The sequence below is a fragment of the Condylostylus longicornis genome, unplaced genomic scaffold, assembly GCF_029603195.1.
Source record: "Condylostylus longicornis isolate FDR11 unplaced genomic scaffold, ASM2960319v2 ptg000038l, whole genome shotgun sequence".
NCBI classification, from domain to species: Eukaryota; Metazoa; Arthropoda; class Insecta; order Diptera; family Dolichopodidae; genus Condylostylus; species Condylostylus longicornis.
The window spans coordinates 1,119,202-1,146,704 of NW_026578007.1; the positions used below are offsets into that span (position 1 = coordinate 1,119,202).

Consider the following 27,503-nt stretch of genomic DNA (forward strand, 5'->3'; position numbering starts at 1 on the left):
ATATATAAGCTTTGCTCAACCGTCCGCGAAACTTCCTAACTTTCGGAAGAAATCAGGTGTCAGCAACTGAACGTTTACTACGGGCGGAATATACATTTTTGCGTATATAAAGAGAAATAATCAACCGATTTCATTGAAATTTAATATTTGAATTCCTTGTATTAAAGCAATGAACATGTAAATTTTTTGGAGAGATCAGGCATCGGCAACTAAACGTTTACTACGGGCCAATTATACACTTTTGTGTATATAAAGAGAAATAATCAACCGATTTCATTGAAATTTAATATTTGAATTCCTTGTATTAAAACAATGAACATGTAAATTTTTTGGAAAGATCAGGGCTCGAAAACTGATCTGCGGGCCGATTTTACACTTTTCACCATATCTACGGAACGAATTGATGGAATTTCTTGAAATTTGATATTTGAGTTCTGGTTGTTACCGAAACTAACATGCGAGTATTTCAGGGAATTCGGGTAGCACAATTTGAAATTCTAGTAAGAGCCAAATTTACATTTTTCTAGGTATGTTAACTATAAGCTTACCAATGCCCTAAAAATTGGAAAGAAGTATTTAACAGTCATTTTTATAATATTCTGTAACATTTTCACTTAACTACAAAATACACATTGCGGCCGTTTATGTGCTGACCACATTAGATTTTTTTTAGTACTAATTTCGTCAAATGACGGATTGTTCCTTTGTAATATTTATTAATTATTTTGCAATATGGGAAACACATGTATTTTTATTACAAAGAATTACGTGAATCCATTATGCCGGATGTCAAAATATTTGAAATTTTTCTGAAATAAATGAAAAACGATATGTGTAGTACTTATAGTTTGCGAATGCTCAAAAATGAAATGTTCAACAAATAACTTCAAATTACAAATTTAAAATAATCCTCGTGCTTTAATTTATTAAGATTATGACTTATGAATAATAACTCCGACATATCTAAAGTACGTAAATATACGTAATATAAATTATGTCGTGAAATCATTTTATTGTACAGAAATAAATTTTTCATAATTCTTCTTTTTTTTCTTTTTTTACTGTATATTTGTTATGTAAGGGTTTATTCATAACATCATTTAATTTTTCAAAAGTTTTTTTTTCATATTGAAAACTTTTGAATGCCAACGCATTATTCTAGCTCTTGAGATATCCTCTATTCAATATAAAAGTCGATTGTTTTATATAGCTACCTAAATTTTTGTTTTATCGTCTTAAGACTCTTAAGACACTGAAACAGCGATGCAAAACATTTTATAAGGGGCTGTAATTTTTAAAATACACAAATAATGTCATTTCTTCCTTGCACAATAGAATTTTGGGATTACGAACTGTTTGAACCAATTTTGAAATTCATAAAATATAAAATTATTTAAAAAAATCTGATGTGTTCGGCATATAAGCGACCGTAATGTATTGTCTCGATTAGTATTCCAGAAGATTATGAAAATGCGTTTTAAACACTTCTTTACAATTTTATGAATACTAATAAGCTTTTAATTAACATACATAAAAAAATTTGAAATTGGCTCTTTGTAGAGTTTTACTTTGTGCATTCGAATTTTACGAAAAGCTCGTCAGTAACTTCTGGTAACAACCAGAGCTCAAATATTAAATTTCAAGACATTCCATCAATTTCTTCCGTAAATCTGGAAAAAAATGTAAAATTGGCTCCCAAATAAGTTTTCGAGCCCTGATCTTTCTAAAAAATTATCTTTTTACATTCAGTGCTTTAATACCTTGAATTTAAATATTAAATTTCAATTAAACCGGATAATTGATTATTTCTCTTTATATACGCAAAAATGTATATTTGATCCATTGCAAACGTCCAGTTCCTGACTCCTGATTTTTTACAAAAGTTTATAAGTTTTGCGTACGGTCGAATGAAATTTATATATGAAATTTCAAGTAAATCTGTTGAATACTTTCTTCAAAATGGTCAAAAATGTAAAACAGACCGACGGACCGACAGACCAACGAATCAAAAGACCGATAGACCGACAGACCGACAGATTGCTAAAAATAGTTTATTTTCACTTCCCTAATATGGAGAAGTGCGTTCCTACAAAAAACTCGATATGCAAAATTTGTTGCCGTCACATAACCTACCTTATTGTATACACAATATGTTCGGTAAAAATAGGGTGTGAACACCGCCTTACCGTAAGGTGAATTGCGTAGTTTAGCTAAAATGATTCACTAAATTATGAAAATACATTTTAAACGTGTTTTAAAATTTTAAGGACACTGTTATAGCTAAGCATAATTCTAGGTCTCAGTGGACATATATTTTAAGTTCCATCCGAATTCCCTAAAAAGTTCGTCAGTTACTTTCTTTTCCAAACACAACCAAAATATTAAATTTTCAGAAATTTCATCGATTCGTTTTTTAGGTTTATCGTAAAAAATGTAAAATGGGTCCCTATTTTGGGTCCCAAGTCTTGAATATACGTGATATTCACAAAACATTTATAAGTTAATTATTTTAATAATAATTATAAATTTATAAGTTATATGTATGGAAAAGTTCGTTTCCACCCAAAATTCGACATGCAAAATTCGACATGGTACCATTCTTTTTGTATGCAGCGAGGTTGGTAAAAAAATGAAGTATGTACATACATAGTAAACTTATAAGTGAAATTCATTTAAAACAAAAGTTCATTAAACAAAGAAAATCATTAAATGCTAAATTGAAAAAAAGAAAAACTTACATAATTTAAAATGCGATAAGAAATAAGAAGGTTTTTTTTTATTAACATTTTCTTAATAATGATTTTTTTAATAGCTTTTGCATATGGGAATGAGAAACAAAAGTTACTGGCGAAAACAAAACTACAAAAAAATCAGATAAGCGTTGAATTGTGAAATTAAGCGGGTTCAAAAAATATTGACAATTTTGCATTTAATAGAAATTCTGAATTAATTAAATTTCAAAACAACTGCGATATAAAATTTATTGAAGATAAGGAAGATTGTATTAATTTTATATTTAAGCCGAACGTAATTTAAAAAAATGTAAATTTTTAGTGTGCGACTATAAGACAATTAACCTTGTTCCTTTCTTCCGGTTTATTTCTTCTTAAAAATAAAAAATATTATGGTTATTACCGAAACTTCTCAAAGAAAATGAGTGAGTATGCAAAAGACGTAATTAAATTAAATATGCATACCAGTTTTGGAAATACTATCCATCTGCTTGATCTTGCAATGAAATACGCTTACCTCATATTTTTATTAATTTTTACAGGTCATTCGAATTACATTTTGAAGTAATTTTTAGGTCGGACTTCTAAATTTAATTTGTAGTAAATTTTATATAATATTATTATTGTTTTATCATTATTGTTGCAGTATCTACACACTTTTCCAATATTTAATTTTGAATTAAAAGAATATCATTTTGTAAATTTAAATGAAAGAATATACAAATGCACGTGTACGTATATACATAATCCAATTATTAAATTTTTTTAAATATGATTCGGAAATTCACTTAAAATAAAAATGTATCGAATTTCTTTTTAGTTTATATTTCAATTTAAAAATTTTATAGTATTTCTGTTTGACCATGGAATTGCTTTCGTTTTTAGTTTATTGTAAATGTGGTATATTAAGTTTTGTTTAGAGTTTTTTTCTAACTCGAAAAACATTAATATTACTTATTTTAAGAATTTTTTCTTTTCTTGAGTTAAAGTTATAGTAGGGAAGTAATGCGGTTAGTAAAGACATGTAGGAAATAAGATATTGAAATTCGGTTCCTCAATAAATATTGGGGGTAAACTTTTGTTTTTTTTTTTCTTTACAAAGTAAGACGTTATTTCTTTCAAGCCGGATAGTTTAGGACGCGAACATCTAACATTGCGGAAAAGAGATGAATTTAAGAAAACAAAACAAGAGCGATTTCGTCGGCTATTGCTGTTCACCGCTTTGGTTCTTCATTCATAAAAATCATTAAAATTGAAAAAAATTATTATTATTCCTTCGATTCAGAGAGTGTTGTAAATGTTGTGAAGGTTAGAAATTTTCCAACCTTCAGTTTTTATACAAATAATGCGCGATCAAAATTTTATAAAATTTTTTGCAATTTTTAAGAAAACACTTAACATATTGTAATTCATTTATGTGTGTAACCTCTTTGGATCTCATATTTCAAAATAATATGCTCGTAATTACAAAATTCTGCTAAATTAAAGAAATTATTGTTTAAAATTGATGGAAACGAAAAATATATTTGTTTCATCTGTGAAAAGCAAAAAATTATGAAAAATTATAGAAAAAATTGTTTCATCTGTGAAAAGACAAAAAAACTTTTTCTAAGTTTCTATACTCACCCGTTTTTCTGAAAAAAACAAAAAAAAAAATTGTAATTAACCATGAGTTTAATGTTTTTTTAAAATGATTTACTAATAATTTTACCTTTATGTAAAAAAAAAACATACATACATAAATTATATACAATGATGAATTAAAGTAATCACAATAATTTGTTTACATCCCTTTTCTCTGTTGTTTTGTTGTGGGAAATCGCTTTTGAAAATATCACGAAAATTACGTAATTTTATCAATCAAAATTGATTTATTCAAAGAAAAATTAAAAAATTTTTGTATATAAACATTTTTGGTTTTTATTGCAACATTAAATTGCTAATGTATCTCTTGTACTTTATACACTACGGTTTGTAAATGATTGACTGATATTATGAATTTAACAAAAAAAAAATCTTACATACATTTGAATTTTCTTTTATAATCTTGTTGAAATTTTAGGTCAAATGGCGATGGGGAATATTTTTGTATATTTGTTTATAATAAACTATAATATTTTGTTATCTGTTTAAAAATTTGTATACAAAAAAATTATAGCATAATATTTATACGAAAAAAAAATATTTATGTTACAAGCATACATATGTATATTACGAGTACATTCATATTTTGAATGATTTGGGTCGTAAATTTAAGGGACAATTGATTTTTTTCATGAGCTCTACCAAGAGTATTGTTAAAATAATAAAAATTATATGCATTTCTTATTAGAATAACAACGGGAAAATAAAACGAGAAAAGACGATAAGGTCACCCGGATAAAGGATTATATTATACTGAATTGGACATAGAGAATGAGAACTATTGCAAATAGAGAAAATGATTTTATTGCAGTTGCATTAAAAATTACCTTAAAAATATTATATAATTTTAAAGCATTTTTAAAATGCAAAATAATGTATTTTATCTCGTCACTGTACACCACTTTCTTGGATGCACAATCTTAAATTTAATTCTATGAAATGAAAGCCACTTAAGCTACTGTTTCAATCAAGTCATTTTGCTATCAATTCAATTAATATTACAATGAAAAAGGTGAATATTTATAACTGAGTTAAAATTTAATATTACATTTTTGCTTTATGCACTCGTTACAAACATACGTGTGTGGTACTTACTGTTATGTAAATGAGTCAAAGATTTAAGGTCTTTTGGTAATTCACATGTTTAGTCACACATGTAGACATATATGTATGTGTAAATAAACAAAATTTTATGTTAATAGATTTAAGCACAAATTAATATCACGATCGTTTTAAATAATATTTTTAGTAATCTACTTTATTTCAACATTTTAAAAAACTTTAGGAAAGAAAGTGCTTATTAGTTGATCTGTTTTAACAATTAAACTTGAAAAAAAAATAAAATAAAGGAAGATTTATTAGGGCACTACAAAATTGTGAATGAACACACATTTTGGTGGAAATATTATTCTCGCAGAGCAAGTTTAATTCGTATTCGGTCTTACAATATTTTGTAAGACATCAAAATATGCAAATGACTACACAAAGAAATTGAAAATAGATTCTTACTAGAAACTTATTGCTATAGAAGAAAATTTTTACCTCCAAAAGATTACTACTCAAAGGTTTAAGAATGCCATTTACTATCTAAGTGTTTCTTGTAATTATACCACAAAAATTTTTTAAATTTTGCAAACGTAGAAAACCTACGATATCCTTTTTTAATCGCAAAACACCATGAAATAACTAACATTACCGCTAACCATTAGCTCAAATCTATTTTTGTTGTTTTTAAACTGTTGATGTAGTTTCGCTTCTAGAGTATTAGCTATAGAAATCTATAATTTTGACAGGTTTTCGACACAAAAAAATTATTTATTTTTTTAGAAGAATAAAACGATTAAAATAATTAAAGAGTAAAATGTCCTTTACAACAAACTGTTATTGCATTCCTGTTTATATGGATTAAAAAAGTACTTTAACTAAAAAATAATTTAATAATTTGATAAAATGAAGTATGTACATGATAACTGCAGTTTATGACATGAGCTAAGTAATAAATAACATTAATTTATCAATGAATTAAAAAGATTTTATTAATACTTAACTATCGTTATATTTTACATTTATTTACATAGTGATAAATTATGTAAATATAAACTATGCGATTGTTACAAGATTTCAAGTACTTATGAGTTGAAAAACGTTACATTTACTGTTATTTACTAAAAATTTTATAAAAATTTGATATCAAAAATCGATAATATTTTCTTATTAATTCATTAGTTTTTATTTAGTTATATGCCATGTGTTGTTTGTGTTAAGAGACATCTACTTTGTTTGTTAATTGATATAAAATGGGTATATGCAAATTACCAAGAAAATCATAAAAAGAGTAACCTATTTGCTTACGAAATAAAATTACGTGTGGTCTTGTACGCATTGTTATTAACAAGGCTTACCAGTATTAATAAAAGATCTTAGATACCAAACTCTTTCAACTAATTATGGTAATTTTAAGGTTATACTCATACCTTTTATATACATACAAAATTCAAATTTGAAATTTTCTTATCAATTTATAATAAATGTAACTTTTGTAACTTCTGTATAAGTGTAACCTCTGTAAAGTTAATGAATTTGTATAAAATAAAACTATATAGTTGAACAATTTATGCTATGATTGCCTTTTAAAACTTATTAAATAAATCCAAAATAAATTATCAAAATGACAGAGGCAAAGTTTGCTTTAACTAAATACACGTAATAGTTCCTTCCAAGGTAGATAATTAATTATAATAAATTATAATGCATTGTAATGAAATCTGTTCAATTTAAATGTGACGGCATAAGATTGAGAAAAATAAGAGAGTTATTAATAATTTTTATATGGTATAGGAGAAAAATATACCATGTAAAAATTATTACCATGTAATTTGCAGGAGAATTTTAACTTGGACAGACCAAATAAAATTATGATGTTGAAAAATATGTGTGACGTCGCCGAGAACAGTCCTTCAAATTTTATTTATATTTTAAATTAAAAAAAAAATAAGCATCTGCTGTAAATTCGTTTGTAACTTAGAAAATTAAATTATCAAGAGCTCATCTTAAGATATCATCCTGTATCATTATACGCCACACTTCTTATATATACGTTCTATTTACGATTCCGGAATATAAAGGTGAGAGTCAAAAAACTTCTAGCTTAATGTAAAACCTCTATAAATTTAAATACTTTCAAATATTTATTCAAATATCAAAACAATTTGTTTGGGGTATTCCTAATTTTAAAATTGCGCTATTACGATATTATTAATATCGTAAACACAATCTAGCTTATAAATTGGGTACTTGTAACTGCTGATTTTCTGTCATAAACATGCTTTACATTTACATTCTCATTTTAACATAATTACGAGTATGAACTAAAAATTATATGAATATATGTATGTAGGTTCAATAAAACGCATTTCGAATTGACATAGATGTAGGTGATATATTTAGTAAACTGAGATATGTTAATATCTTAAAGACAGATATGTAAGTAACTTGAGCATGTATTAAATTCATTTTTTTTTGCATTTTCCAAAATCTTCAAAATCCAATTTTTAATTTGTATTTTATTCTAAATATTTAATGTTAACAAACACAAATATTTCCATATTTACATGCATTATAGTTGTTCATTTTCCTTTCAGACTAGTAAAATAAAAATCACTGCTTATATTTTCATAATTTTTATACGTATACATATAAGTTATTTTTAATATTTCCCTATTTTTCCTTACAATATAATAAAACAAAAAGTTTGCATAAGCCAAAGTTTTTAATAAAAACCTTCAATCAATATGTCAAAAACTTTTAAAAAATCATTTATACTTAATAACTAAAAATTTGTAAAAGAACCTCACTTTTTGATATTGAGCAAATCTTAAACATTTTCTATGTGAGATATTATGTACATATACAAGCTTATATATGTATGTAGACATATATAACATACTTATATAATGCAAATAAGGTAAAATGCAATAATGCAAACTTAAGGTTTTTTTTAATCATATTTAAATCATTTCATTTGCATCCGTACATAGTTAATGTTATGGTTAGGTCAAGAAATTATAGAAAATATTTAGTTTATATAATTATTTTCTATACTCGTATAAAATCGTTGAAAATAAAATATTATATTTTATTTGGGAATATGTATGTATGTACTAATAGTTAGGTAAATACACGTAAATAAATGAAATTGCCGCGCTTTATGAAAAAAAAAGATAAGGCGATTATTAATAGGAAATAATTTTGTATGTAAAGTCAATATGCATTTTTGTTGACAAGTAAAGAAAAAATAGCAGAAAAAAAAGCAAAATTCAAAAGTTCACAGTTCAGGGTATACAAAGCACGTAAACGCAATGTCATATGTTATACATATAGCACAGAACGTACATACGAGTATTAGCGTATAATATTGAAAGACAACATGGCGCTTAAAAAAATGTCATGATAAATTGACGGCAAAAGGGAAAATCTTGTAATAAAGGAAAAATTATTTTTGTTCTTTTATTTCAAATGTGAAATGTGTCGGCTATAACAACACAATATTGAAATTGAATATTAATTTTTTTCTTCGTTTCCTTGACTTTTTGGTGTCTTTCGTGTGTGAAAAATTATAAGGAGATCGCCACAATTTGGCGGTGGCGGCATTATTCATCTACTTTATGTATGTATGTACATTATTTTATAAAATTGTATTAATGTACCTATAGAATTTTTTAATATTTTTTCTTTTTTAATATATTTTTTTTGTTTTGAACAAGTCTACAAAATACTAATAAAAACGAAGGGAACGTGTCTGGAATTAAAAAATTTCATATTTTTTTTTAATTAATGAGTGCTACACGAATGTTTTGTATTTGAATATTTCGAACATAAACTTTATCTCGTCAAACAATTGTTCAAAAATTTTTTACTCTTGCATTTTTATCGTTGATTTTTGTTTTTTATCTCCGTTTCATAATCTATTTGGTCGAAATCTATTTGGTTTAATCTATTGATTTGTTTTTTGATAAGATATAAAAAAGAAATATAAATAAAATGTGAACAACAAATGGCATACATACATATATGTACATATACAAACAATATGAATCTACTTAAAATCATTTATGATCAAAGTTTAATTCTACAATCAGCCCATTGTTTAAATTTAAAAATTAGTTTCAAAAACGTTTAAATTTAAAAATCATTCTATATAAAAATTCGATCTCTACACACGTGCATACATAAGTATATACATACATTTTTGAAATCAGCTGTACATAAATTTTACATGATTTATGAAGAAAAGAAAAAAAATTTTTTAGTATATTTACAAAGCGATTTCAATAAAAAATGAGAAAAAAAAGAGTTGACCGTGTCAAATCTGTGGTACCCGTACGAATTTGTTATGTTATGTGCGAATAAATATGCCATAGCTGACTATGGGACAGAATATGCTTTAAGTTGCCGCATTGCCATATTAATTTGTGCACAACTTCAGTACTGTAATTTTAATATTTTAATGGATTTAATATAACAAATTATTTGTGAAAATTTGGTGAACTAAGTTCAATCAGTTTTTGAGTTATCGTTGGGACTGATGGACAGACAGGCAAAGTCAAATCGACTCAGAATTCGACTCTGATAAAAAAAATACACTTGAGTCTGTATCTCAGACCATTTTTTCTTAGCGTTACAAACGGTGCAAAATCTATATGTCCAAATTGAAATTGATAAGCTTTTAATACTTTCATAATGTTTCTGATTTCTCAAGTCCATTTACTTTCGAACAAAACTTTTAAATATAATTTATTGCTAAATTAAAAAAAATATAAATGAAATATTAATGACAAAAGACTTTTGAAAATTTAATACTTCAATTAATTTAAACGTTTTTTAAAGTTTTTTATAAAGATTTCGCTTGTTTTAATTACTAAACCACTAATAGTATGCTGAAATTTGCAAGTTACCACTATTTTATGTTAAATTTACTCCCGCTTTAATTAGTAAGCGAGAAATCTAAAACTTGATGCAAATTATTATATTATACATAATAATAAAAAAGTTCAAAAAATATGAACAAAAATAATTATGCATATTTAAATTAGAAATAGAACTGGAACGTATAGTGATAGGGAATAATTCTTGAAAAAGTATCAAAGAAAATATTTTTATATAAACATAGGAGATTATCTGAAAATGGTTTTGTGAAATTTAATTGTTTGAAAAAATATTAAAACCAAATTATATTCCGATATTTTAGAAGACACTTGGGAAACTTGCTAAATATGAGCTTTTTGCAGATAATGCAAGCCATTAGTAAATTCTCAAAGTATTTTAAGATAATTTCTAATCTCTTCAAAGATAATTATGCATTCGATATTGATTATATTCAATAACTTTTGAAAGTCTCTCCGAACTCTTTGAAGGCTTCCCAGAATAGATTTCCGAAAATGTTCCTGTACAAAAGATAAAGAGTTTCTTAAAAATTTTTTGATTGTATACATCTTGGTTGTATTTTTTTAGACTATTTTCTTAGAACCTTGAGCTGTGGAGGGTCAAAATTTGCAAAGCGCCCTATAATCTTTTCAATGTTACTCAATATTTGATGAACGACGACTGCTACAGAAAAGAACAGAGTGATTGTCCCGAACACGAAAAGTTTTGATTCCAAAATTCTTTCTCGCTTCACTAAATCCTACCAAATGCTCCACTCACTCCAAATCTCTAGCTTGTTTAGAACTACTAATCTTTTCTACGTCATTAATAATTATAATCTCGGTAAAAAAAACGTAAATATAGGAAGCAATTGACTCATATTCTACCAAAAATATAAGAATTAAAAAATTTTAAACCAAAATTTGTGCTTATATCCAAATTCGCTTATGAAAAAAATACCGAATATAAGCAACGAAAACCTCGATTATTTTATAAAACTTGAATTATTAAATTTTGTACTAATTTCTACCAAGAACATGCAATAATACGGTGAAACCATATACGTTTTTTACGATTGCTTGTTATTAAGATTAGCATATGCATGTAGGGGAAAAAATTAAGTAGATGACATAATATATTTGTATTAAAAAAGAGATGACTGTTAATTACTGAAAAAATAGATAACCGTGTCTTATATTGTATATAATTTGTCTTTATATTTGCGATAAGATTCATTGTTATAAAAGTTTTATGAACATCGTATGAGTTATTTATACTTGTATAACCTGTTTTCAAATTCTTTACTTATTTTATTAACTTTATAATTAGCTACAGAATGTATTTCTATAATATTCACTAATTATATTTGATATGAAAATCACGATTTATTTATAAATTTAAAAAATTCATTATGTCATTATTAAAGACATATTTCACAACATGATTTAAATAAATTTTAAAATATATTTTGTTTTAAAAAGAAAATGATTGCTTTTTTCATCTTACACACAATCTATTCGAAAATAATATAATATTCATCGACAATATACTTACTTAACATACTAATTGGATTTTCAAATCACCTTGTTCAGTAATTCTTAAAATATGAATAGCGAGTAATCTTTATGCACAATTATAATATAAATGGCAGCATTCAATCCACAATTTTATTTTTATTTAAAAAATATCAAACTACCTATCAAAATTTATTATTAAATTGATTAAAAAATAATATTGCAGTTAATTATATATAGAAGAACTAATTTGATTTGAAATTAATTTGAACTAGTTTTATTTTTTTTAAAAAGAAAGTTTTATTTGTACATAAAAACGGATCTGATTTAAAATATTAAAATTAAAATGTCTTTCGTATAATTGTGTTATTAATAATTTTAAAATAATGTTAATTTCATTTTAAAATATTTTTTTTGGATGTAAAATTTATTCAATTATGTTAGGCTTCTTAAAAATTGCACGTATTGTACGAAATAACTTGATGTCATAAATTCTTATGTGACTTGAATTTATGACTTAACTGTTTGAAATAATATCATATTAATTGTATTTAATGTATGTATGAACATGAAGGATAGCAATAATTTTTAAACGTGAGTGTCCCATTTATATACGTTTTTTAGATTTCGCAAAAGAGTAACTTAAGTGGTATGCCTCTGAAATTTTGATTTCTCTGTAGGATAAGGATATACAATATGAAAAAAACGTTATTAACTTTTGTTCTTTTGGACAATTTCTATTGTACTCTAATATAATTAGAGCTAAACATTTCATTAAAATTTATGTTTAATCTTATTCAGAGTATTAAGAAAGTTATAGCAAGTAACATGTAGGTAGAAATCACACGATTTTCTAACTTATATCTTTAATTTTTTTACTTTTCATAAATTAATATATAAAATATAAATGCACAGGTACGAGGCAAATCTTGTCCAGAGATACATTTTTAGAGTATAATTACATTGTAATTAAAAAAATTTAAAAAAAAAAATCTCGGATTATATATAATGTATATATTCATTTAATATCAATGAATCTGAATATGCTACTCGTATTGGTAGGATCAACAAAAACTACTAAAAAAAAATTTACTTGTTTTAGGTGTCCGACATGTAGAATAAGAACAGAATAGTGTTTTCAGAAATGAAAAAATTTTTAGTATTTAAAGATAAAAATTATATCTTATACTGTCCACAAGTAAAGCCGTCAATTGGTATGGGAACTTACCCTACATATTATTATTTAATAATAATAAAAACGGTTCAATAGATTTCAATTCAACCTTGTTTTTCAATTTAACTTTTCATAGTGTTCCAAATAAAATTATTTAAAAACAAAATATTTCTTATATATACCTACATAAATTTTTATAAATATTTTCGTGAAAGGTGAAACTTAAGAACGGATGATGCCAGGCTCTGTGTTTTTTAAACTCTCCTTGTCCGTATTTAACCGAAGATATTTCTTTGAAAAAAAGTTATCAGCGTTAATCCTCAAAATGCAATTATTATTATTTAAATTTGTTAAAGTTCAATGACATTTTATATTTATTGTAAATGCTTGAAATAATTTTAAAAAATAAAATGTATATGGAAAAATTCTCATAAATCGCAGATAAATTGTGAGATTACTATAAAACAAAATTTCTAATATTATGATGACGTGTTATTTACCTAGCTGGAAAAATTGCAGCTGCGATAATCTACAATTTGGTTACTATCATTAATTGGTCTCAATAAAAATGTTAAATTTTTAATGAAATTATTTCAAATTTATAATAATTAAGAATTCCTTGAAGTAATCATTAAACTTGAAGTATCATTTTTATTTTTAAAATCTATTGAATAAAATCGTATTGTACCTCTGAATTTTGTGCTTTTTGACAAAATATCGATTTTTAAACAATCGATTCAAATGTCAATGCACTTGTTTTTTTTTTTAACGAAATAAATTTTTTAGACAGCACCCTATTGTATATACCGTAACAACTCGAAATTGTCAATTTTAAATTTGAGTGTGCCGATAAATATTCGATTGGGTCTAATCAGCGTTGCAATATTTGAAAAATTACCATTATTCATAACGGCTTTTTGGAGCCTCTATACTCCTTAAATATTTTCTTTATTTCAATGTATTACCGTAATATTCACATTTTAGATAAATTTAAAACCGCAATATTTGCATTCAATTTAAAGAAAAACAAGATTATTAAATTAAAACCAAAATAAGACTATAATTTTGAAGTTTTCAGAACAAGGAGAAGGTTCGATTGTTTACATATTTTTGAGTTGTAAAAATGTAAAAATTTGATGTTTTTATAATTTTCTCTACGTTACGTATTGTTCTATAATGAGTTGATTACGTATTGTTCTATAATCTCTTGCCAAATTAAATTAGTTACGTTCAAACCTATAAAAATTTTAAAATATTTTGGTATTCTTCTGAGGGTACGAAATTTTGCGAGTATTTTGAGTGTAAACTTAAAAATAAACGCAAATTTTACTTTTACTAAAATCTTTTTTTATATATGTATGTTTGTATGTATTTATTTTTTATTTATATTTATTTAATGATTATTTAAGCTTGTTAACTAACGATAAGATCAAAAATTTAACAATAGTCTCCTTATTTATTTATTTTTTTTTAAATATTGAATTAATATTAAGTAAAAGATTACTTTCAATAGATATAGAAAGGTTTATGGAATTTTTCGTTCAATACTTTCAAAAGAAATAAATTATTTTTAATGTTATCAATTTTACCGTATTTCCAAAATTAAATATTTTTTATTGTCAGTTTAACAAAAAAAAAATTTGCAAATTTAAATTAAAAATGGTTGAAAAGAACAAACGCAAGTGCATACGTACTTGCATAAAGTTTTGTACTTGTCTGTATGATTTTTTGTGATTGGCCACCGTACCCATTAGTATAAAATTTTTCATTTTTAATATTTTATAAAATATTTTAAAGTTTTTGATATTATTTTGCGATTCTTTTATATATAAAGTGAAGAATATCATCCTATATCATCGTGTCTAAGGTTCGAACGCTTGTGTATTTGCGAAAGTACATAAAATACAAAAAAATTTATAATATCCCCGAGATCGGAATTGTAATAATGCTATATTAATGCAGAATTCAGCTTATAAATGGCAATGACTGAATTGTATATCGATACAGTATTATTAAAATTCTGATGTAAGGGTATGTTAATTTTAAGTTCTTTACTAGCCTTTTCAAAAACTGTTTGCGTGAAACTTCTATCTTCTTCGGAAGGAAAGTTATATAAGTTTTCCTTCTTCGGAAGGGAATTTCATGAAAATTCGTTAAAATCTCTATATAAACTCCGAAAATCATTGACAATTGATACTTAGTTCCAAACAAACGATGATATTATAACATTGCACTCTTTACTGAATCATCTTGTACATTATGTGTATATAAAAGAATTTAAAAGTTAAAAATATTAAAATTAAAATTTAACAGTCTTTAATCACATGTCAGAAATAAAATTGTGTGATCAAATCTGACTATCTTATATTTTATAAAAAATTTTCACAGCTCAGTTGGCAATCATTATACCGTGACGTTATATTAATATTGTTACAAAATATACGAGTATATATATATTAGCATTTATGTATTTATATTATTGTAAATAGAAATTTAATTCTATCTTTTCACACATTTATCGTACAGGTGACCTTAGGTAGGTGAATAGTTACAAATTTTATTATAATTTTTTTGATAATTAGTTTTGTTAAATAATATTACGGCCAAGGTAATCAAATTAATTTACATGTATGTAATATAAGCATCAATCGTTATATGAATTCCAACATCATGTATGCCAGTTCGTTTTTTTAATATCTGGCATTTAATACGTACGTTTATATTTTGCTACTTTTTCTTATTTAAAGTTTACTACTTATCACATAATAAAATTTGTATGTTTTATTCAAAAGTGACTATATTTTTAAAATTAAAGAATTTCACAAAAATTCCTCTTATGCAGATGAAATTCAAAAATTTCCAGTTAAAATTGGTGCGCTATAAAGTAAAAATGAACATTTGATATTTTTTCATATTTGAAGTATGATCTATTCCAAAAAAAAAATCTTATCCTATGAATAACAAAGCTTCTATATAAAGAGTTTTTCTCAAAACTATTTAATCATGTTCATGGAGTGGATAATCCACTTATATGATGTGTTTTAAAGGTCCTGATAGCGAGAATTTTACTTGTAACATACTACTAATAGCAAGTTTTTTACTTGTAATAATACACATTATGTAGAAGTGATTCAGCACTACAGCTTTGTGTCAAAGAAAAATTAGAATGGAAATTTATATTTTACTCTTGGTAGATCACAGCGCAGTGTAATAAAGTAACGCAATGTACATCAAGTAACTTATTGTTATTATATTTAAATGTAAAAATTTATACAAAGTGAATTTTAAAAATAGAAAAATAATTGAAAAATATTTGTCTGTCCTCTTTGATAAGAATAGATATTTTAGAGAAGGACACAGGACACATTATGGTCACGGTAACTATAGTTTTAACTATATTTTTTTTCTAACAGTTTTGATTTTGCCGTTTACAATAAAAATCTGTTAATGTCAAAATTTGTACTATCTAAAATGACTACATTTTGATATGACTATAATACCTACTGTGAGTTTTCCTTTAACGCGATTTATTGAAATTACAATAGAAAAGTTCATTTATAAAGATGCTGGAACATATAGGAGGACATTTTTAGTATCACTATATTGATAAATCAACGTTCCAGCGAAATTTTTGTTCATATTTTTTTTTGCAATCATATAATTTAAAAAGTAAAAGTGCAAATTCAGAGCGCATATAGAGTTTTTAGAGTTGAAACACCATTTTTTAAGAAAACAAAATTTCTCAAATTGCATAGTCACATAAAACTCATACCCGGCATGTGGAAATTTACATAAATTTATTAATAGGAATACATGTAATTTATGTATATACTTATAATCATTGAAATTTGTTAAATATAATATGTGAACTGCATATAAATGTTTACATTTACGGATGTTTGAAGGAAAATTAAATTCTACTAAAAGCACATTCACAGATATTTCCCAAATATTTATAATGCATAACAATTAGATTCTCTATTCAAAAAAAAAAGCTTCAACATAATGCAATTGTGTAACCAAATATGGTGTTATTTAATTTTATTTTTGTGTATTTTTACGTTTAAATACAAATTTTTTAATATCGATTTATTGGAAATATTTTTCATCAACCGCATTGCATTGTATGCAATAAAGTAGGATTATGTGATAGAACCAAATTTTGGATGTCGAGTTTTGGGTGGGAACGCACTTTTCCGTAGTAGGAAAGCATAAATAAACTACTTTTAGAGAGATATCGGTCTGTCGGTCTGTATATGTAATGAAGTATCTCGGCTGAGCCGATTTAATGAAATTTTACATGTGAGTTTATTTTGGCTATGGCACGGATTGATGAACTTTTGGGGTATATCAGACCTCTGGAAGTGGAGATTTTTGCGCATCAATTTTACATTTTTGCGTATATAGAGAGAAATAATCAACCAATTTCTATAAAGTCTTGTATTTGAATTCGGGGTATTAAAACAATGATTCTATAAATTTTTTAGAAAGATAACAGCTCGAAAAGCTAATTGAGGGTCGATTTTACATTTTTTACCATATCTACGGGACGGATTCATGGAATTTCTTGAAATTTGATATTTTACCGAAACTAGCTGGTGAAATTGTCAGGGAACTCAGATGGCACAAAGCGAAACTCTGCTATGAGGCAAATTTACCCTTTTCTAGGTAAAAGTTTGTTAACTTCCTTAAAATTGAAAAGCTAAAAAAAGTGTTCAAAATGCATTTTCGTAATCTTCTGTAACACTTTCACTTAAAAAGGTAATGCATATTACGGTCGGTTATATGCAGACCACATTTCATCGATATTGCACCGCTAAAAATGTGTTTGATCGGAACGTGTTCCATGCACTCATACATTCATAAAAATATTCTTGTTTTTATTTTTAATTTATTTATTTTTTATTTTGCATTTGATAAAATTTCGATAGGATGATCCTCAACCTAGTACGGTGCTCTTTTATAGTCCATTTGTTTTTTATAAATGAGAGCTTTGGGCATTTTAAGCAGTTTTGAAGATACATATAATACAATGATTTGAAGAATTTATTGTATTTTAAAATATTCATTATAAATAGTTGGATGAGAGTAGAAACGGTCCAACAATTTTTGAAAAACGACTTTACATGTCGTAAAACATATTCTCGTGAGTTAAACAGTGATCCCGTATGGTAATTTTGATACATTTCATACTTAATAATCACAAGGGGAATGTATATCTGAATATATATTTTCATTCCAAATCCCCATATAATTCACTCGTAATAATATGAACATGAACGAATGATATAGCCGCCTGAGATATAGACATATAAATATGTTGCTGTTCAACGTCAAATTTTGAGTCGACATAGCTATGTCTACCCATTTTTTTGTCTAATCAATAACACACAAACGCATTGAGCAAGCTCAAACCAAATTTCTACAAATTGCTTGCGATTAAATTAGCATTTCGAATTGGTCCCATGTGACTTCAAAATACCTTAGTAATTTTTTCACTCAGTTTGGCATAAACGAATTTCTTAATAAAGTCAAAGGTTTTTAATAAAGTTTTTAATAAAGGTTTCTAAAAACCTTTATTATTTAAATATTAAATAATAAAGGTTTTTAGAAAAACTTAAAAATAATCAACATTTTAACTTTTCTTGAGTTGAGTTTTCCTGATAAATTTGAACATTTCAAATTTTACACAAAGGCACTTTTCATTAAAACTTTTATTCTATAATAATTTCTGAGGGTTTATATATTTGCTTTTTACAAAAATTTAATTTACTATGTTATGAGTCTACGAAAATATTCGTACGGGTAAAAAAGAGTTGACACGATATACGCTATTTTTTTTTTAATTTATGATGTAAAAATTAGTTTGGCAAACTGTTCGTTACATTCATAAAAGTTTCATATATATGTACTGTAAAATATTTCAGATATTAATTATAAAATTTTAAAATAACTAATAAATAATTATATATATGTATGTAAATATTATTGAAAAATTTCATTTTTCAATAATTCTGGCTATACATATGTATGTAAATTGAAAGTAATAAATCAATCAGGCTAATTGGATATAATTAGCTATTATGTAAATATTTATAATTAATAAAATTTATAAAAAAAAACTCATAAGACCTTGGTGCTGTCAATAGAAAGTTGGCGTACAAAATATTAATGAATATTAACGTTATATCACCCATATTCTATTAGTAACGTCACTGACATGATAAAGAAATCTTTCACGTCATGACACCTATATTTTGCCTTTTTAGTAATCGTGTTGGCTTAGGCGATAAAAAATGTTTTTAGATTATTACAGCTTTGTGATGTCACAACAGCTGACGTGATGGCACAAAAAAAATTGAAAATAGAAAGCCGTGAAGAATATTTTGTTTATACTTAAACAAATATAACCAAAAACAAAGAAAGTTTTAAGTAAAGGAATATTAAACGATTTTTTGAATCCTTTGCAACTTTTTACATTATTTTATAGAAATTTTGTATAATAAATAAGTATTTTAGAATTTCGACAAAAGGCTTTAAAATTTTACTTGGGAAACTTGAAAGCAATTTGCTAATACTTGTTTGAATATTTCGATAAAACTTTGGCAAACTCGGAATTGTCTTCCATAAATTTTATTGTAAATTGAAATTGTTTCGTGTTTGTTATTATTTTTCTTTTGTAAAATGCAAAAATCCCAATTATCAAAATAAAATAATAAAATTTTAGTATAAAATTAATTATTTAATTTTATTTGACTCTAAGCCTTTTGAAAAAAAAGTACCATTTTAAATGTTTATAACTTCGATTTATTTGATTACGGTTATTACATTTAATTAGATTTGAGCAACAGTTTTTGAGATAAAGTTTGTAAAAGTCGGAAAGTTATTTTTTTTATAAAAAACTAGAAATTTCTCGAGAATATGTTTTTTTCGATGGGCTATAATGAAAGCTAAAAGTTAACCTACATATCTCATAGTTTCCTCTACATTTCGAAATTTCAATTTCACGTAATGTGTTTGCATAGTAATTATTTTTGATCAAGAAAAAAAATTATTAAATTTTCAAAATCTCAAAACCAATCAAAATTTTATATTTTTTTCAAATTGCCAACATTATCGTGGTCAAATCGCAAAAATGAATTGAATCAAAAAATTTTTATATAGAATTAATGACCCACTAAAAAAACCAAATAAAAGAAGAAACAAGAATTTTATAAAAGTTGACAGTAAGATCAATTATTGATATATTCACACTTTAGCAGCTTCTTCTCTTACTGTAGCACGGCATTAATACACAATTCATTATATAAGTTTCAATTGCAGAACGGTTGTAAAGCAATAATTGAATTTTACAGTTGCATACAGTATTGTAATAGTGAAATTTTTGAAGTCATACCTATTATATAATGTACATTATTATACAAACGTATATACAGTGGCAATCGTACAGTGCAAAAATCTCGTTCATCATTTTGTTGTTCTATGTTCTTTATATTTTTTACTACAAATCAAAAATAAAAAAAACCCTCGCGCACTCATAATTATTTATTTTAAAATTTAAATCTATTCCATTATTGTGGGTTATAGTGTTAGTTTTATTCTCTTAAGGAAGAGAAACATGAACTGTTACAATATATGTAAGGCTTCTGGAAATTAAAAATGTCCAAACCAATAAATTTTATTTGTACATGCAAACATCAACAAGTTTCTTAATTTTTATTATCATTTCATTTTTTTTTTTTTTTATTCTTATAGAGTTTATTAAGACTGCATATGAAGACAGACACTAATATGTATGTGATCATCATCATCATAGTGATCAAAGATCATCATCATAGTGATCAAAGTGGCATTATCATTTTTTTATAGTTTGCATAAAAATTGATGATGCCACAAAAAAAATGAAAAAGTTGAGATTATTTATTTCACTTTATTTATTTGTCTGTCCTGTCCATCGAGACATTTATAATTTTTTAATGTATGTAATTGGGTTTGAGTCTCTTTGCGCATATTTTTTTTCGAAATTTTTTAATTTTTAAGATTGACAATTAATTTAAATTAAATTAATTTTCTATTAAATTAAATTAAGTTTATTTAAATTAAATTAATCGATAAAATTTTCAAAATTTTTTAGATTTTATATTTTGAAATCGCGCGAGATTTTACGATTTTAATCTAGTAACTGGGTTTTTCAAAAATAAAAGCATAATAATTACTTAAAATGGATTCTTTATTCAATTTTGTCAGTTCATTTTCGTCTGTTTATTAAAATTATGAATGCTTTGATTAAGTTAAATTATTCTAAAAAAGAAAAATTTTATTGAAAGCATAGACGTCTTCATTTAACGAAATTTAAGAAAAATTTAAAACGACATTTTAGATGCTGAAAATTTTTTAAAGTTTTTTTCATTTCTTATTTTAAGAAAATTGTAAGATAACGGACTTAAGAGTGTATTTTATTTCTTTCTTTGGGAACTCAGGCTTAAACAAATTCCACCGACAAGTTTCAATATTACGTCCACAGGGAGCTGTGTCTGGTAATTGATCTCACTTTATACATCATTCTAATCTTAAGTGCACCTCGACCTACTACTCCTACAACAGATACTCATTGTACAGGAAATAGAAATAAGATTAAATATTTAATTATCTTTATTAAAAAAAATTAAATGTGCTTCTTTATTAGCCATTCCTATTGATAAAAAACCGTTTAATAAAAAAACTTACATATTTACATATTTTTCTAGTCGTCGTTTATAATGAGTAATGTTTACCATACCACATCTAAGTGGTTAATGCTGTCAATGGTACACAACATGAAGTTAAAAAAAAGTAACAAGATTAAAATAACAAATAGAAAATAAGTGAATAACATAATGATGATGAGTCAAAATGTAAATGCTATTTTTTTATTTGAAAAACAACACACAAATCTGATATGAGTTATGAACCTTTCGGAAGAAGAAATTTTAATTTTAATTCAACAAAAAGAAAAACACATACCCATATTAACTGTCTTTTTGATACTTCAACTGACATTATGCTTTAAAATTTATAGTAATGTTTTTCTTCTATACCCCTAGTTTACAAAGTTATGAATATAAAATTGTAGTAATAAATTTCGAATGCATGTTAATAATGTAAGTAGAATTTTTTTTTTTTTAACTACGATTTTGGTTTTTTTTATTCAACTTGTTTTGCACGAAAACAGAAGCTTTTAAAATTGTAAATTTTTAGCTAAAAGAAAAAATACATAATTTTTGTTTTGACTTTTAATGAGAAATATTGGCAGGCATCTAATAAAAAAAAGCAGCTTCTCAGCTGCAGTTTGTAATTACTTATACATTTAAAATTTATTGCATAAATAAACTGCAGCCACTTACAACCAGCAACCGCTCAATTTTATTGTATAGTTCGTATGTAGGCCAGAATATATATAATAAATTTATTTATTCATATACTTATTTACATGTTTGCTGTAGGTAGATATACATGTAATCCTGCTTGTCACAATTATTTGATTAGATTCAATGCTTTTGTGCTCAACTTTAGATTTAACTTTTGGTAATTAATTCGCAAACTAATTAAATTTGTTTTTATCATGTATAAATATAATGGAAGCGGTTTTTTGGAAAACTAAATTTATAAATTACAATAAGGTTTTAGGATTGTCTTGTATATTCTCCAATTTTCGAGCTAAAACAATTAAAAATTAATGTTGCTGTAAATTCACGGGTATGAAATTGAAATTAGCAACAAATATTTTTCTTGTGAAAATTCATCGGGCATCTGGTTAACTTACAACGTGTTGGTATTTTTGTGTTAGTATTTTCAATTTTATTTCAAATTTACTAACGAAAAATAACAAATTTCAATTTTTATTAGAAATCGGAATGTTATGCTCCAGTTATGCTTGTAATTTTTCGCACTCTCAATCTCTTTTTCTTCCTCCTTAAAAATATGATTTTTCATTTTACTCTTAAAATATTAGTATCCGTGCAGCTTTTGTATTCTACACAAGCTCTGTTGGCTTAATTTAAATAAATTTTTTACTGTTTCATGAAATAGGTTTTAGTAGAATATGATCCACATCAAATTTATATTCAATTAGATCAAGTGTTGATTTGAATTTATGGCTAAGGGTTTACTGGTCAATTGCCACAAAAATTTTTGTTTCCAACGAATTAGTTGATATACATACAAAATAAATTATTTATACAGTTGAATATTAAATTATTTTGTTCGTATAGATTTTTTGTATTTCATACAATTAATTTCGTTTAGAATTCTAATGATTCAAATTTTTAAAACATGGTAAAAATGATTTACACAAAATATCTATTAAATGACAACATACACTATAGCTTAATTCTAATTACAATTATAATCACTTATCTGCTTATGACTAAAATTTACTTAGATAATTATTTAGCTAGATTCAATATTTATTTAATGTACTTGGAAATTAAAATCATAAGTTTTATTTTTGCAAGTTGAAAAATTTCCTACGTAATATTTTTCCTTACTTTTAATAAGGATTTTTAGCTATAGTTTAATTTTTCTCCCGTTGTTATTAAAATGCAAGAAATGGAAAGAAGATAATGGTTAAGTTTTATGTAGAAAATTATCTTTAAAAAAAAATGTTAATTCATTTAACATGTTAAAAATTTAACGTAGACATTAGAAAAACTTTTATTGTAGACATTTACATAAAATTTTTGTTTACAATAATTTCCTCATAAAAAATCGTGTAAATATTAAGTACCAATTAGCAAAATAGTTAGAGAAAAAATTAATTTAATTTATATTTAATAATAATTACCATAATATAACCATAACTTTTGTTAGCTTTCGGGCGATAATTAGCAAAGAAGCAGCAAAATGTTAAAAAAAAGAAAAATATTTTTATAATATTACAGTTTACAAAATTTCTTCGATGATGGAAATAGGAAGCTTGTTAATTAATTTTTGTTATGTAAAATAAAAATGTAAACAGAAAAATGACAAATTTGTTAAATAAAACAATCAAATTTTATATATGTATGTATAAGGAAATTATAGCTATCACAAAAAACACCAAAAACTTTTTAAAGATCTGATTATGCAAAATAAGTAAATTTAAAAATGTTTTTTATGTTCAGTTTTTGTAAAAAATCATTCGAGATTTTTATTGTATTCCAGGCACGTTATTGAAAAATTTTCCTTATCCTGGAAAGGAACTATTTCAATAGAATTGAAAAGGTGTTAATAATTTGTGCACATTTCTTAATATTTTGAGAGAAAAAAATGAAAAAAAAAAACAAATCAATTTACAAATAATTTTGAAATTTGCTAAAAAACAAAAACAAAATCATTTTGCACAATAAGAAAAAAGTGAATGATGAAAAATAAAACGTGATGGCGAAAAAGTAATTTTCAATTATAGCTTTTTAAGAAAAATAAAATTATGGAAACAAAAATATGATGAAATTGAACTTAAAAATAAATTTTTGTTTGGTGTTATTTTCCTTGGATACATTCAACATTATCGTGTGCAATTCACTTTTTTCCATAAAAGTATGTAACTAACAACAATAAATTTCAATATTTTAAAGGAAAGATTGATTTTTCAAATTGTATATATGGGTGTTAATAAATGAAAAATTTAAATATGATGTGCATAATGTGTATAATATGGTCACGTTTTTAACTAATGCGAGAAATTCTTCAACTTGTCATTTTCAAAAAATTCGCACATAAATAAAAATTTAGAAAAAGGAAGATTAACGTGGATTTTTCTTTGAAGTAAAATATCACTTTTTTCTTTTTTGTTTTTGAAACTAAACATTTGATTTTCGGCATTATACAGCTTTTGTAAATACAAATTTTTGGAAAGAAAAATACTTATTAGTTTAATTTTGTCCGTCTGCCTGTGTGCCTGCTTACAAAGTTTCTGCACCGTTCAACTTGTAGAAGAATCCGCCCTCCTCCTAAAAGTCTATCTATCCGCCCTCCTCCTAAAAGTTATAGCCCCTCAAACTATGCCGTTTTGACTATTTATAGTGAAGAAACCAGAACTTTTTTAAATTCTCTAAACGCAGAAAAGTAATCTCTGGTTTCTTCTACCACGATTTAGTGTAATTGAGAATGGAAATGACAAAATGACTTTTAAAAATTACCATTATTTAAAATCCGTTTTTTCAAATTTTTGATATCGTTTTTCTTCAGACGGCAACTTAGTTAAATTTTTTTTCAGATTCAGATATCCCCTCTCAAAATTCGTAAAATTTTAATTTTCGGCACTTTATATTTCTGAAACTGTAAGCTTTTCCAAATTTCTGTAAATTCAGAAAGCTAACGGTAAATTACATGCCATCAAAAAAATATAATTATTTTCACTCACGCAATTAACCTTATATTTTTTTTTCGTTAAATTGAAATGTATGCAATAACTTGATATATTCTAGTATACGAACGAAAGTAAATTATGTAATGTATATAATATAATAAACAGTGTAGTATATTGTTATTAAAAGCAGTACTTTTATCTATTGAAGGGAAAAGTGCTACTTTATAAACCATTGGAAAATTTTATTATTTTATGTTATAAATAAATAAAATATTTCTCAATAATTATTTCTAACAATTATTAAAAAATTGTAAATTACTTTCAAATAATTAACTATAATAAGTGAGTTATATAATGAGAAAAGGAATTACTTGTATTTAGTACATATCTTATAACATATAAAAGTATTCAGATGAATCGAGAAACCTAATGCTTTTAAGTATTTTATAAAAAATATTTAAATTATAAACGTAAGATACAAAAATATAAACTTAATTGTTGAACACTTTTGTAGACATTTTGAATGCAATAAAGTTGGACAATAAAAAGAATTGCAAAATAAGTTAAGAAAGCTTGTAGTTGTATTTGATTAATTTGTTCTAGCAATACTCAAGAAATTTAAAACAATTGCATTCGACGAACTCTATTCAAAATCGAAAGTAAAGAAAATATATAGATGCACATTTTGTGCGTAAAACATATTAATTTATTTGGATAAATTATAACGTAGGTTTTGAAATATTAATTGCAATGGAATAGTTTACACTTGAGGTTTGATTACCTATTCTTTGTGCTACTCTAAAAATGTATGTGCCCAAATTTTCCTTAACAAATATTTCATTAAGAGGAGACTGACAAGCGATTTTACAAAATCCTATGTTTATTTATAAAAAAAATATTTTAATTATAACACATATGTATACCTTTATACAAAATAGTAATAAGCATGTTAACAATGTAATATTAGTTAACAATTCTGTTAATCAAAATTTGTGTCTGATGCTGCTTTAGTACTTTTATCTAACATCATTAATTTTTTTTTTGGTTTCGCCGTCATTTAAAACATTTACTTTACAAATCATGACATAACTCTTATATCAAACCGTTTTATGCGGTCTTCATAATTACGTTTTAGCATTTAAAAGGTGCACATATATTTGACAATAATTATACACCTTTCATCATATCACACTTGGAACACGAGTTTTTCATTTTTCTTTTTTGAGAGTTCATATCTAATAATCAGATCAGTAAAAGTGTGAAGTGCCAAGTAATATAGTTTAAATAATAGTGTAAAAACTCAATAAAATGTAAATACGATAAGAAACAAAGATAATTTTAGAATTAAGAAAATGGCGTACCAGAAACAGAACGTTTTAAATTACACGCTACATTCAAAAATTAAAAAAAGAAATCAAAAAAGACTTGAATTACTTAAAACGCAAAATTTTAACTATATGTAGAAATTCAGAGAAAACTAAAACCTCTAGATACAAATGCACTTATTTATTAAATGTTTCTTCTACATATTGAAATTTTCATTGTTGAATTGCGAAAATATGTATATAGGAAAATAAAAATATCAAAGAATGTTAAAGCCTAAATATTATAATGATAGTGCTAAAATAGCAATAGAAAGAAAATTATCATTTAATAATACATTTAAATTTAAAAAATTTACGCTCTTAAGTATTATGCAGGAATCATTTTGGCTTAAATAATAATAATTTTGACTTAAAAATCCTACAAAACAACTTTTACGTATGTATATTAAGTTATTTTTCATTCAGACAACAGCAACATTCAGCTATGTAAGTCTACTTGAAAATAACAATAAAATTACACTATACCTATAAGTTGTTCGGTGATTTTACAGTTGGTTTTCCTATTTACAACACCAAATGAAAATAATTTTTTTTAGTTAATACTCTGCTAAAGATGATCATGACCACATTACATACCACTTTGATCGTTCTTGTTTAATGAGCAAAAAGGTGCTTAAAAGGGATGCGAATGTACCCAAGATGAATCCATGCGTAAAAATTAAAGCAATAATTGCGTAAAAATCGAACGATATTTTCTCATTCAGTTTATGTGCTCGGTTGATTATATTCTATAATAATATAATCGTGTACGATAATGAATGCGCATACATTGTTCGTTGTTTACAAAATGCTCCCTTATATTGA

General features: G+C 25.0%; 1 protein-coding gene across 3 annotated transcripts in view; it reads left to right on the plus strand.

Moving 5' to 3' along the window:
* The window catches only part of LOC129609127 (klarsicht protein), a 126,308-nt gene that overhangs the window by 34,924 nt on the left and 63,881 nt on the right, over positions 1-27,503 (plus strand). The gene's annotated exons all lie outside the window — the stretch shown is intronic.